Source organism: Ambystoma mexicanum, chromosome 5p (genome assembly GCF_040938575.1).
Source record: "Ambystoma mexicanum isolate Mex_15411 chromosome 5p, UKY_AmexF1_1, whole genome shotgun sequence".
In the NCBI taxonomy this organism is placed as follows: Eukaryota; Metazoa; Chordata; class Amphibia; order Caudata; family Ambystomatidae; genus Ambystoma; species Ambystoma mexicanum.
This window is the reverse complement of record NC_090930.1, coordinates 348800968-348813236: the sequence shown is the minus strand read 5'-3', so window position 1 is coordinate 348813236 and position 12269 is coordinate 348800968.

Sequence of the window (12269 nt, the reverse complement as noted above, 5' to 3'; positions counted from 1 at the left end):
CGGTGGACCCGGACATGTTCATACAGGGGTTAAAAACCCTAGCACGAGTGGTCCCAGAGTTAAAACGCCAAGAGTGCAGGATACCCGCAGAATTTGTTTTTCACCCTATAGCACGCCCAGAAATAATACCAGGAACAGTGATGTCTCTAGATTTGCATGCAGTACAGGTATCACAGCAAAGAATAGCAGTTATTTGAATGGAAATACATGGGTGTCAGTGGCGCACAGTGTTGTGCATTAATGCGAACATCGCACTACAAGATTTGTCAGACAAGGACCTCTTCACAGACTCAGACAGCAATGGAGAAATAATAATGGAAATACCGATGCCCTGCGATATCATGATACAAACAAGGCAGGTGCCAGTGCAGCTAATGGCAGTGGTAGGAGCGTCACCCTCCTTTTTTGACAACGACATGCAGCAAGTGCCAATTGACCTATGGACAACTGGCCCACATGAGGTAGGGCTATTGCATGAGGTGACACCAGTGAAGATAAAACTCAAAACTGGAGCATTACTGCCCAGAGTAAAACAGTACCCCCTGTCCTGAGAAGCAGAAGAAGGGATACAAGAGATAATGTACACACTAATAGTGCAGGGAATATTAGTGCCCCCAAACTCGCCATGCAATACTTGCATTTACACCATCAAGAAAGCAAAAGGCGGGGCATGGAGGATGATCCAGGACTTACGCCCCCTTAATGACGTCATACAGAAGGAATTGCCATTAGTTCCCAATCCTGCATTAATTCTGTGCAGTATACTGAAAGATGCATCTTGTTTCACAGTGGTGGACTTGAAGAATCTTACATGAAATTTAAGAATTATTATCACAGAAAGCACGATTATTCAATATGTGGATAATCTACTGATTTGTGGAGAAAATGAAGATGAGTGCAGGAAGGATTCTATTACACTTTTGACATTGTTGGCCCACAAAGGTTACAAAGTGGACAAGGAGAAGTTACAATATTGTCAGAAAGAAGTAATGTATTTGGGACAATTGATATTGAAAGATGGTAAAAGAATCATCCCAGACAGGCCAGCTGCAATCAAGGCAGTGAGTGAACCAATAACAGTGAAGGAGATGCAGACATTTCTCAGCATGTGTAAATACTGCCATGCCTGGATATCAGAATATGTAGGGTATACTAAGCCATTACTGCAAAGACTCAAAGAAGCACAAAGTGAGAGCACAGAAATACAATGGACAGTGGAAATGCATGAGGCCTTTAGGACACTTAAAGTTCTGATTTCAACGGCACCAGTACTCGCGAACCCGGATTACAAACGTGAGTTTTGTTTATTTTCCCATTGCTATGGAACACTCATGACAGCAGTATTAACACAAAAAAACATCACTGGGACACTATAGTGGCACACTAGATGCAGTGATGCAAGGACACTTCACTTGCGAGCAGTCTCTCGCAGCTGCAGCGTTCACGATCGAGAAGAGTGCAACAATTGTGATGGGGTGTTCTGTGACACTTTTTGTGGAACATTCACTATTCGCAATATTAGAAAGATTGAGGAGCACATTGACAACACAAAGAGCCACAGTTCATGAAGTTATTCTATCTAGCGTTAACATACACATAGTGAGGTGCAAAACAGTTACCCATGCAACATTCATCACAGAAGCATGCACAGTGGAGGACATGCAAACACATGATTGTGCCACATGAGGGGGGAGAGGATGGGAACATGCCCACAGTGAGTGAAAATGTCTTGACAGAAGTATATTTCATAGATGGGACAGCATCAATAAATTCAGAAACTGGAGAATAACATGGGGGGGTGGCTGTGGTGATACTAGAGGAAGGTGAATATGAGGTGCTCATCCAACAGAGACTACAGGCCATTATTCAGCACAAGCAGCAGAGTTAGTAGCACTTATTAAGGCATTACATGCAGCTAAGGGTTGCACAGTAAAAATGTGTACAGGCTCAGCATACATGACCACAACAGTACATGGGGGATTGACCAGATGGGGGAGAAGAGGATTCCACAGAGGAGACGGATCCCCAGTGCAACACGCTGAGCTACCTAAAGAGTTGATAGAGGCACTAAAAGAACCCACAGTTATGGCCATAGTGAAATGCCAAGCCCATACAAACAACAGTGACGTCATCTTTTTGGGAAACACGGCAGCGGATGCTGCCGCGAAAGAAGCGTCATATTTAACAAAAGGGAGAACAGGTGAGTACTTAGTGCAGAAACATGTGGAAGAGGATCGCCCGGATGGGTATAATTGAATGCCCATATCCCAAATATTAGAGCTATAAGAAGGGGTGTCAGGTGAGGAAAAGGAGTTACGGGAGAAAAGAGGGTGCAGCCAGTCGTCCACGGATCTCCTTTGGAGCCAGAACAACACAGGTAAAGTAGTGATGCCCCGCAAACTACTAGACATAGCGTTCCAACAGCTTCACTTCCCAGCTCACAATACCAAACAACACATTGCCACAGAGAATTGGTTCATACCAGGGCTGCAGGAACAATTATCAAAATTAACAATGGAGTGTAAAACATGTCAGATATATAATTCAGGAATGACATTAAGAACATTGCGAGGGACACTGACCAAACCAACAGGCCCCTTCAGAGAGCTGCATATTGACTATGCAGATATGGGAGAAAGGTGCAACGGGTCACGCTACATGATAGTGGTGGTCTGTCCTTTTTCAAGATGGGTGGAAGCAGGACCATGCGCCCACCCCGATGTGAAGTGCACTGCAAGCTTCTTAGTGCGGGAAGTGTTCCCGCGCTGGGGAATTTGCAACGTAATTCGCTCAGACAACGGCACACATTTTGTTAATGACCTATTCAAAGAAGTAACAGCCCTGTTAGGGATAACACATAAACTGTGCACGATGTATCACCCGCAATTGAACGGCATGATTGAGAAGATAAATGGCCCCCTGAAAGGAAGGTTGTCAAAGTTGTGCTTTACACTCAAGAAAAATTGGGTGTACTGTTCACCCCTGGCCTTGTTTGAACTGAGAAATCAACCCAGAAAGGACCACCATTTGTCCCCCACATGAAATTGTAACAGGGAGACGCATGCATACTGCACATTCTCCACTCCGCTGGCATTCAGATGCTCACAGAAGTGCTACAGTACTAGGGGAAGCATTCAATGAATACTTGACAAAACTCACAAGAGCGGCTCGAATGATAGCAAGGCAGCTAGCACCCCCATTTACACGCGAAGAATCCAGTGACACTATAATGCCTGCAGCAGATAGTCCAACAGGTCAGCTAATGCCAGGGGAGATGGTGTACGTGAGGAGTTTCGTTCGTCGTTGGAACGCTTCAAGATTTCATGGCCCATACGAAGTGGTGTATTGCACACCAACTGCAGTGAAAGTGAAGGGCCTGAGATATTGGATACATTTGACAGACGTGCGAAAAGCTTATGAAAGTGTAACACAGGAAACAGAAGGGAGAATTAATGAAGGACAAACACAGACTTCATAATGAAAAGGAAACATTTAAAAGTACCCATGTGACAACTGCAAGAGAAGTTAAATAAATAAATACAGTGATGTACACAATAATGATAATGAACTGAAGAGATGTTATTTCTTTTATTTTTTCACTCTCTCTCTCCCTCCTCCTCTCTTCCTCTTTTTTTCCTTTTCCTTCCCACTCTCAGTTTAAAAAAAATAAGCTTGTTAAAGTAAATATAAATGGATCTTATGGGATGCTTAATGCACTTTTATATCTCACTACGTAGGAGAAACCATGGCAACTGAGGGGGCCCCCGCCGTGAACAACGTTAGAATAGATAGAAATGGAAACACTCATTTTGATTTGTGCAGATATTCTTATGAGTGTGTTTGTTTGTGTGTGCTGTAATATTTTTTACAATGATGTTCGGCCTAGTGATATACTGGGCGGTTTCATTTATATCTATCGATATATATGAGCGGGGAGGAAATGGAACGACTATGATAAAACAAGGGACCTACCACATATGGGATGGCTTTCCGGGCATATGGGGGCATGGTACCCATCATGATGACACACAGCACCCAAATGATTCAAGCAATGAACAGGTAACCCCACATCCTATTGCCTCGTATAATCCCTCTGAATACAATGTATATGAACTAAACAATCCAAATCCCTCTGCGTTACCTTGGTTATATGATGATACCACCACCGCTGTAACACCCACATTTGAAACATCTATAGGCTATGAATCCCACACAAGCGTAAAGGAAGAAAATGCAAAAACAGCCGAGAGGTTTATTACCTGTATAACAAATGGGAAAAGGGGGGAGTGGGGGGAACGCCTCTAATGCAGCATGATGTAGAAAAAGAGAAAGTAAACCCCAGAAGCAATAGGAGAAGGAGGAAGGTCGGGAGGAGGAGGTACGATGAATACTCTGGGTTGTGGTTAGACACAATAGAAGATCCCAGACACCCGCACCAGTCCAACTAGTGGTATGCAGATATGAGTTACACTGGCAAACAAACCACAAACGAGAGCTGTTATGTGTGCTCCCTAATACCCCACGCCTCAGGTACCCCCAAGGTGCTCCTGCCACAAGAACTGCCTCTGACAGATGCCCAGTGTCTCCTTCATCTCACCTTATGTAGAATAAAGAACACCTTCCAGGCACACGCAGTTTCTTTTGAAATGCTGCTGAACAAAAAAACGTGTTACTCGAGGCCTAAAGGAGTGATATGCCTGAAGGAACCGTTTGTAGTGATTAAAGGGACATTGTATTCAGACAATAAATGGAAAGAGGAACACGTGACATGCACACACAGGTCCACAGCGCTGGTATAAAAATTAAAGAGATCACCCAAGGCTGCAGGTGTCTGGGTGGTGTGGGTATACTGCCATTATAAATCCACAAGGTAAGTTATGAAGAACAAAAAAAGGTCCCAGTCTCTCTGCGATGGAATTCTGAGCAGACACAAACTTACGATTGCCGCGCCTTCCGCAATAGCGAGGCAGTTTGAGAATTCATCCTGGCATTGTCCTACATTTAATTTTGACAACTAATTGCTGTAATTCAAGCCTCTGAAGAAGAGCTGTACGCAGCTTGAAACACGTGTCAGGCGTTTTTCATCTTTAATAAATTCCAATTCCTTGGCGCAGAGAGACTGGGACCTTTTTTTGTTCTTCATATCACAAAGCTCACTTGGGTCAGAGCCCTGGAAAAACCCTTCAAGATGCAAAAAGAAATTACATATGAACTGTGCTTCCTCGGTGAAGGGAAAACCAACATGGGCGCAAACAAGAACTGTCACAAAACGCTACTCATCCCAGATATGAAGAAAGGGACAGCTGCCCCGATGGACACTTACTGGGTTTGCGTTAAACAAAGCATACTTGCACCTTCCACAGTCCTGGAGGGGCACGTGTTCTCTGGCAACGCTGCAATCTGCCCTGATGGTGGTTCTGGGTCATATTGAAGGGGGCAATGGGATGCAAGCTGTCTGAAGTCCAGAGGACACACAACCAATGGATGAGATGCCATTTTATGAACTATCCGCGGGCAACATGCAAAACCCGGTATCCAGAAAAAGGTGGTCGTCCAATTACATATCCAAAGCATCCACAGAACTTTTGGGCAAAATTCCAGATAGGTTCTGGCTGTTCGATTCTGCTGAAACATTCTCCGTCTACTTCAGTCCAAGTATCCAAGTGCCAGCCAACGCGAAAGGGCTTCAGATTATGCGGTGGGAGCTGATCCAACTGGCCAACAACACTGAAGAGGGGTTCAACGTGATCAAGGTGGAGCTGAGGGCCCTGCAGCTAATGACAATGCAGAACAGATATGTCCTAGACCTGTTCACGGTCATGGATGGAGGTGTTTACTGAAAAATGGGGAACACATGCTGCACATTCGTACCTTCTGCAGAGGTGGACAATGGAACCCTGTCCCACATTATCACAACCGTGCACAACCTGGGCGAGCGGATGAGGAAAGAAGGAGGAGTGGAGCCGAGCTCATGGTTTGATGAGATTTTTTCATGGGTACCTTCCTGGCTCGGAATGACTATTAAGTTATTGGTACTGTTCATCGTCTTTTTGCTCCGGATTTTTTGTGTTTGCCAGCTGGGTCTTCGGTGCTGCTCAAACGCAGTTCCTAATGGTGCAATGATGATGGTGACAATGGGTAATGTTAGAGGAGTGGCACAGATGACACAAGAAGCACAAGTACAAACAGGTGAGGACCCTGGGCCCAAATATAGAATGGCAGCATTATATTATGATAGGGACATTGTGGACCGATTATACCATACTACAATAAAGGAGCCCCGTACACTGGAATGGTATGAGGAGGTATGGGTGGACCCGGAGGTAGAGGGGGGGGTGTATATATATATGACTTGCACCCCTGATGAATATGCTAGAGCAGGACAGAGCAGCACAGAGTCTCCGGGGAGTATGTAGAGCATGGATGCGAATAAAGGGAATGCCGTCCTGGGATGAAGCAGTAGCTGATGAAAAGTAACGAGGTAGGTTGGATGAGTTACAATATTCATTACTTAAATAAGGAAAGGGGGAATGTGTGGCAGGAAAGATCTTTAGGACCCTTCACCCCCTACATTTCTCACCTACGTGGGGCTTATGACTCGCCGGCAGCCATCTATGCACCTGGGCCTGGGATGTGGGATGGCTGCGGGCCGACGTATGAGACTGCACAGCTCACCCTGTAGCATGATACAGACTCCATTTTGTGATACACCTAGACTCCATTTTGAGTACAACAATCTAGGCCTCAGTGGCACAAGCGGCCTGCAGGGCTGTGGCTATCCCCCACCCAACCGCGAACAGCGAGCCAGGCGCCCCTCACCCTCCTCCCCATGGCGGCTTAGCTGAAGGCCTTTTCTCATGAGAGACTAGGCGTGAACAAGTAACAGTACAAACACTGTATCTTTCACCTCCCGCAGTACATCATTGACCTGAGGATGACCGGACCTTAAGCTGGGGTCTGATAAAAACAAAGCTGCCTCTATAAAACATGTCCTGTCTCCTCGCAGACCCCTGCATCTATAATATATGTTTAGAATAACCCCAACCCTGTTTCCTCATTTGACATGACTGTTAAGCCAGCTTTCCCTCTCTAGCTAAGCCATTTGTAAGGACGATGAAATAGCCTCAAGTCCATAAGGCTGATTGTTCATATTAAAATGGGATGACCTTTGCCCATCCCAGAACACCCACATGTAAAATTATCAAATGTATGTATAGTCAAACTTCCATTACTGATCAAGGGTTATTGTTGCTGCACAATATTTAAAAAGCGATGTGTAAGATCCACATGCACAATATGGTTTCCCATAAAACACGCAAGTTCACAAGTAGATACTTAAGTGTTGCAATATGTACGAGTCTCATGAATTAACAAGCACCACCTTTATTAATGAGATGTCGTCTGCAGTAATTGTTTAACCTTCAAGCATGTACACAAGTCTGATTATAAGTAGAACGTTGCAGACTTTTGCTAATGCTGATGTATACGCCAACCTGGTTCTGCCTCACATTTTTATGCTAGATTTTCCCATGTGTCCCCACACCCAGATGCAAAACTGTAGCCCAGTGAATGATGTGATGTTAACAAAACCTTTATTGATTCTGTAAATATGGTACCCATGAACTACAAAAAAGTATAATACAAATAGTGTTCACATGATCATTGATATATATATATAAATATATATATATATATATATAAATATAATATATATATATATATATATATATATATATATATATATATATATATATATATATATATATATATATATATATATATATATTACATGGCTACATGGCCACAGCAGTGGCCATGTAGTTATGGTTAAGTTGGTGTTTCCATAGGAAGAGCACTTTTTGGGTGGCTTATAACTTCGCTCCCCCTGGACGGATCCTCACGCAAAAAAAGTATATGGCCCACTCTGAATTTTTTTGCAAAGTTTGGTGAGGATTCGTCCAGGGGGGGAAAAGTTATAGGGGGGGTCCCAAAACTTTTTTTTTTCCCATAGACTGAATGGGAAAAAAATTTGTGCACGGCTACAGCCCGAACCGCTGGACGGTTTTACACCAAATTTGCGGCAGGAGCGGCGGCTTGGTCCCGAAAGCGTGCTTTTGCAAATTTGGTGTAAATCCGTCCAGTAGTTTTTTTAAAAATGACCAAAATGTAAGGCAAAAAAATGAGTGATATCTGTGTTCGCTATGCGGACGGACTTCCCTGTTCGCTCCGCGGACAGCACCCCAATTGGCCCAGTGGCTTGCGTCATGTCTGTGGACATGCAACGTGTTCGCTGATTGGGCGGCGTGGTGCGTGATGCGCGTCAGATTTTCTGTCGCGCCCGCCATCTTGCATTTGCGGACGTCCGCAGACAGCGCAGTGAAAGTTTGTTCAAAATGTGTATTTAGTAGAGTGTGTTGGTGTGTAGAAGTCTTTGGGGAGGATGGAGGAGTATGAGATAGGTTCAAAGTTGTATTTTATTTATGTGCTAGATGCTTTTTTTGTGTTCGATTTGTCTGCGGACAACACGGCTGTTCTGGAATGTTCGTAAATAAACCGAATTTTTTCGGTGTCAACTTGAAAGTGTTCTAAGAACACTTGTGGGGTCTTGGAATGTTTGCAGGGGGTGTCCTGGAGACATTGTCTGTATTGTTCGTTGGCAAGGTGAAAATGTTTTAAGAACAATCCCGGTGTCCTGAAATGTTCGTACATAAAGAAAATGGGGGTGTCCTGAGGACGCTGTTTTTTTTGTCCTCTGGCAAGTTGAATGTGTCCTAGGACCTTCCCCCTGTCCGCAGACATAAAAATGGTTGCAATGCTTGCATCTATGGTTGTGATATGCTGCGGTGGTTGTGGCCAGGGTATAGAATGTTGGGCGCATGGCCATTTGGCCATGCACCCAAGAGTATGCCCTGTCCTCAACCACCGCAGCATATCACACCCATAGTGGCTTTTAACTTTGGGTCAAAAACTAATTTATAAGGAACAATGTTATAAGCTTGTATGGGTGTGATATGGTGCGATGGTTGTATTTATCTTGTTATACGTACTATTTGGTTTAGTAACGGGAGTCCATGTTTTTCTTGTTCATTTCTGTAATAAAAGAAAATAGCATGTTAGTATTAGTATTTTATAATTACTTATTACATTGTACAATCAACATTTTCTTCTTTTTATTGACCCTCATATTTAGTAGATTACAAACCAGAGTACTGTGCAATTTGCAAAGTTTCTGTGTTTGTTGCTAAAATCATTGGGTCTGTGGGAGAAAAGAAATCCAAATTGGATTTAAAAAAAAAAACCTTTTTCTGTTATGCTACAGTTTATTTATTTGTTGTTAAATGTTGGAGTTAGATACCAGTAGGCGTAGTCTAACTGTTTATGTGTTGATATAATTTCGTGGTATTGATTTATCTGTTTGCATATTTGTACATTTTGGGACAGTTAGATACCAATTGGCATATTCTAACTGTCTATTTTTTGCTCTATTTGAGTGGTATTAATTTATCTGATTAGTTGTTGTAGAATCTTTGGGCAGTTAGATAGGTTTTGAAATATTGTGACAGTTTATATTTTTTTACTACAAGTGTACTTAGGTTTAAGTACAGTTCAGTTATCAAATTTTGGTTTTAAGGACATTAAATTAGATTAGCTGGTAATCTCTGCTTTAGAGTAACGGTACTATCATTACATTCAAACCATCCACATTTTTTTTTATATATGCAGTGTAGTGCCCTGAGTTGGTTGTGGCTCCTGCGTGGTAGATTATACCTATTGTTGTGAAGGTTTTCCTACCAAGTGATATTTGACCATGTGTGAATCCAGTCAGCTTGCAGTTGTTTTTCGTACCATCTGCATTGTAACATAGAAGCATTAGTATTACGTATTTACTATGTGTTTGTATTAGTAATGTGGAGCGATTATCCAAAATGCAGGTAGAACATAATCTACCATGGTTTGCATTTTGTACAAGTTGCTGAAATGGAACGGATTCACAATTAGGTATTGATATATAGACAAAGCGCTCATTGGGGGATTTGTTCTTGTGTCACATTGTTGCAGAGAGTGCATGTATGTTTCCACATGTATGAAATCTGGAAGATTTCATTTATAGGTATGTTTTTGTTTTCCAGTATAAATAGTAAGTACATTAGAAATTCTTGTGGACTTCCTGTGAGTTTATAGTGAATTTCAACATTCCAGCACAGTAGTCCAATTGTTGTCTTATTCCAAAAACACTATACGTGTTGTCAGGATTGTTTGCTGCATTTCTGTGAAGTACTAACATTTGCAAACACAATGGGTCTGTACTGTGTAAGTAAATGTTGTCAACAATTGGTGGTAATTGAAATAGAATATTCATTGCTACATTTGCGTAGCAACTTACACCAACTATATTTGAGAATTTAAATGATCCAGGTAGTTCTGTATCTAACTGCTTTTTTTGGAGTTCGTCTTCCTTCTTTAAACAAGTACCTGGTTTACTTTCCCTAATTGATCCTTTTTTGCTTGTGGTACTTGTAGAAGTTTTAGTTTCTTTTAGTCTCTTTGGAGGATTTGCAGTGACATCCTGTTCCATTTCTGTTTGATTTAGTTTTCTTTTAGAACATTTCCTTTTTGTGGAACAGGATATGTTTGTAGATGGGGGTGTATAGTGAACGAAGTCTATTGTATTCTAAAATGCAAGGAATATCAGTGTTTACTTTACTTGCATCAAAGTTTATTAGAAATAGACCGTCAATTGTACATAGGCGTGACAGTTCTACGTAGCTCATGCCTTCTTTAAAGACTGTGTTACCAATATCTATCATTGCTTTGTCTAGGGTAAGACCTTGTGATTTATGAATGGTGACTGCGTATGCAAGAGTTAGAGAAAATTGTTCTCTGCGTACATACATGTCTTTGAAGAGAAGGAATCGAGCTGTTGAGCGTCCTATTCTTTTTACTTCTGAAAGTTTGTCAAAGAGAATATTGACAAACTGAATTTTGTTGTCACGTGGGTATGTTTGAAAGCCAGCAACTGTACCCAGTGCTCCATTAAATAGTCCTTGGTCCACGTCAAGGTTACGTTTAAGCATTACTCTGCAATTTAAGGATAATTTTAATATCTTTTCCAAGCCTGCTGTGTTTGAGATTGATTTTTCTAAACTATTTAGTCTTGCTGTGGCTTGGTCACACATGGGTAGTGTCATTCCATGTACATCTAGTTTGTCTGTGGCGCTAATTTACATAATTGGTTGCATTTCTTTGCTTAACATTATTTCATTGAATTTGAAACAGCTTGCAAGAGTTGGCATTAAGGCCATACAATTGACATTTTTGTGGGCTAATTGTTCCATAACAGCTGTAGCACATGCATTATCACCATAAAGTGCATGAATGTGCCGGGTTTTCAATATTGCTTCTGCTTCTCTAGAAAGTATACCAACTCTGATACTTTTTAAGATGTTGGCATAAGTGAGATCTGCAGATTGGCGCATGTTTTCTGTTAATTCTCTGTATTGGAAATGTTGCCAAAGGTTGACATTTCCAATGCTGCCAACAGTTTTACGGCAGAGTTTGTGTCCTAATGTTTTAAAAATAGGCTCACCTTTTACAGTTGTCAATTGAAGAAGATCTCCGAAAACAATGATGTGTTTTCCTGCAAAGAGCTCTTCATAGTTTGTTTTGAGTACTTCTTGTAATCTGAGGTGAATCAAAGCCAACATTAGGTTGGACACCATGCTCACTTCATCTATTAGTAGCATTTTCATTTGTTTCAATACTCTGCGTACTTCCATTGCAGCTTCTGCAGAAAGTTTGTAATAATCTAACTTGTTTTGGTGTTCTACTGGCAGGAGTAGTAAACGGTGTAAAGTGACACCACCTATGTTGTAGGCAGCCAAACCTGTGGGGGCAGTGACAACAGCTGACAGTTTGTTGTTTGTCAATTGTTGAAGGAACTTACTGATGATTTTGATTAGGAATGTTTTGCCAGAACCAGCTTCACCACTGACATACAATAGTATAGGTTTGTAATTTTGGCAGGTGCATTATTTGTTTTCATGTTCCACACCATGTGCAATTTCTTTTGTTATTTCTTGAAAAATGCACGTTGCTCTTTGTTTAGTTTTGATTGTAGTGTAGTTAAGTCTTCTTTATCTTCATAGCGACACATGGTGTTTTCTACTTCTATCATAGCTAATTCTGCCTCATTTGTTATTAGTGGTTCTCCCAGTGGTTCTTGGCTTCCTGTGACAGAAGGTTGACTAATGTCAGGAGTGTCACATTCT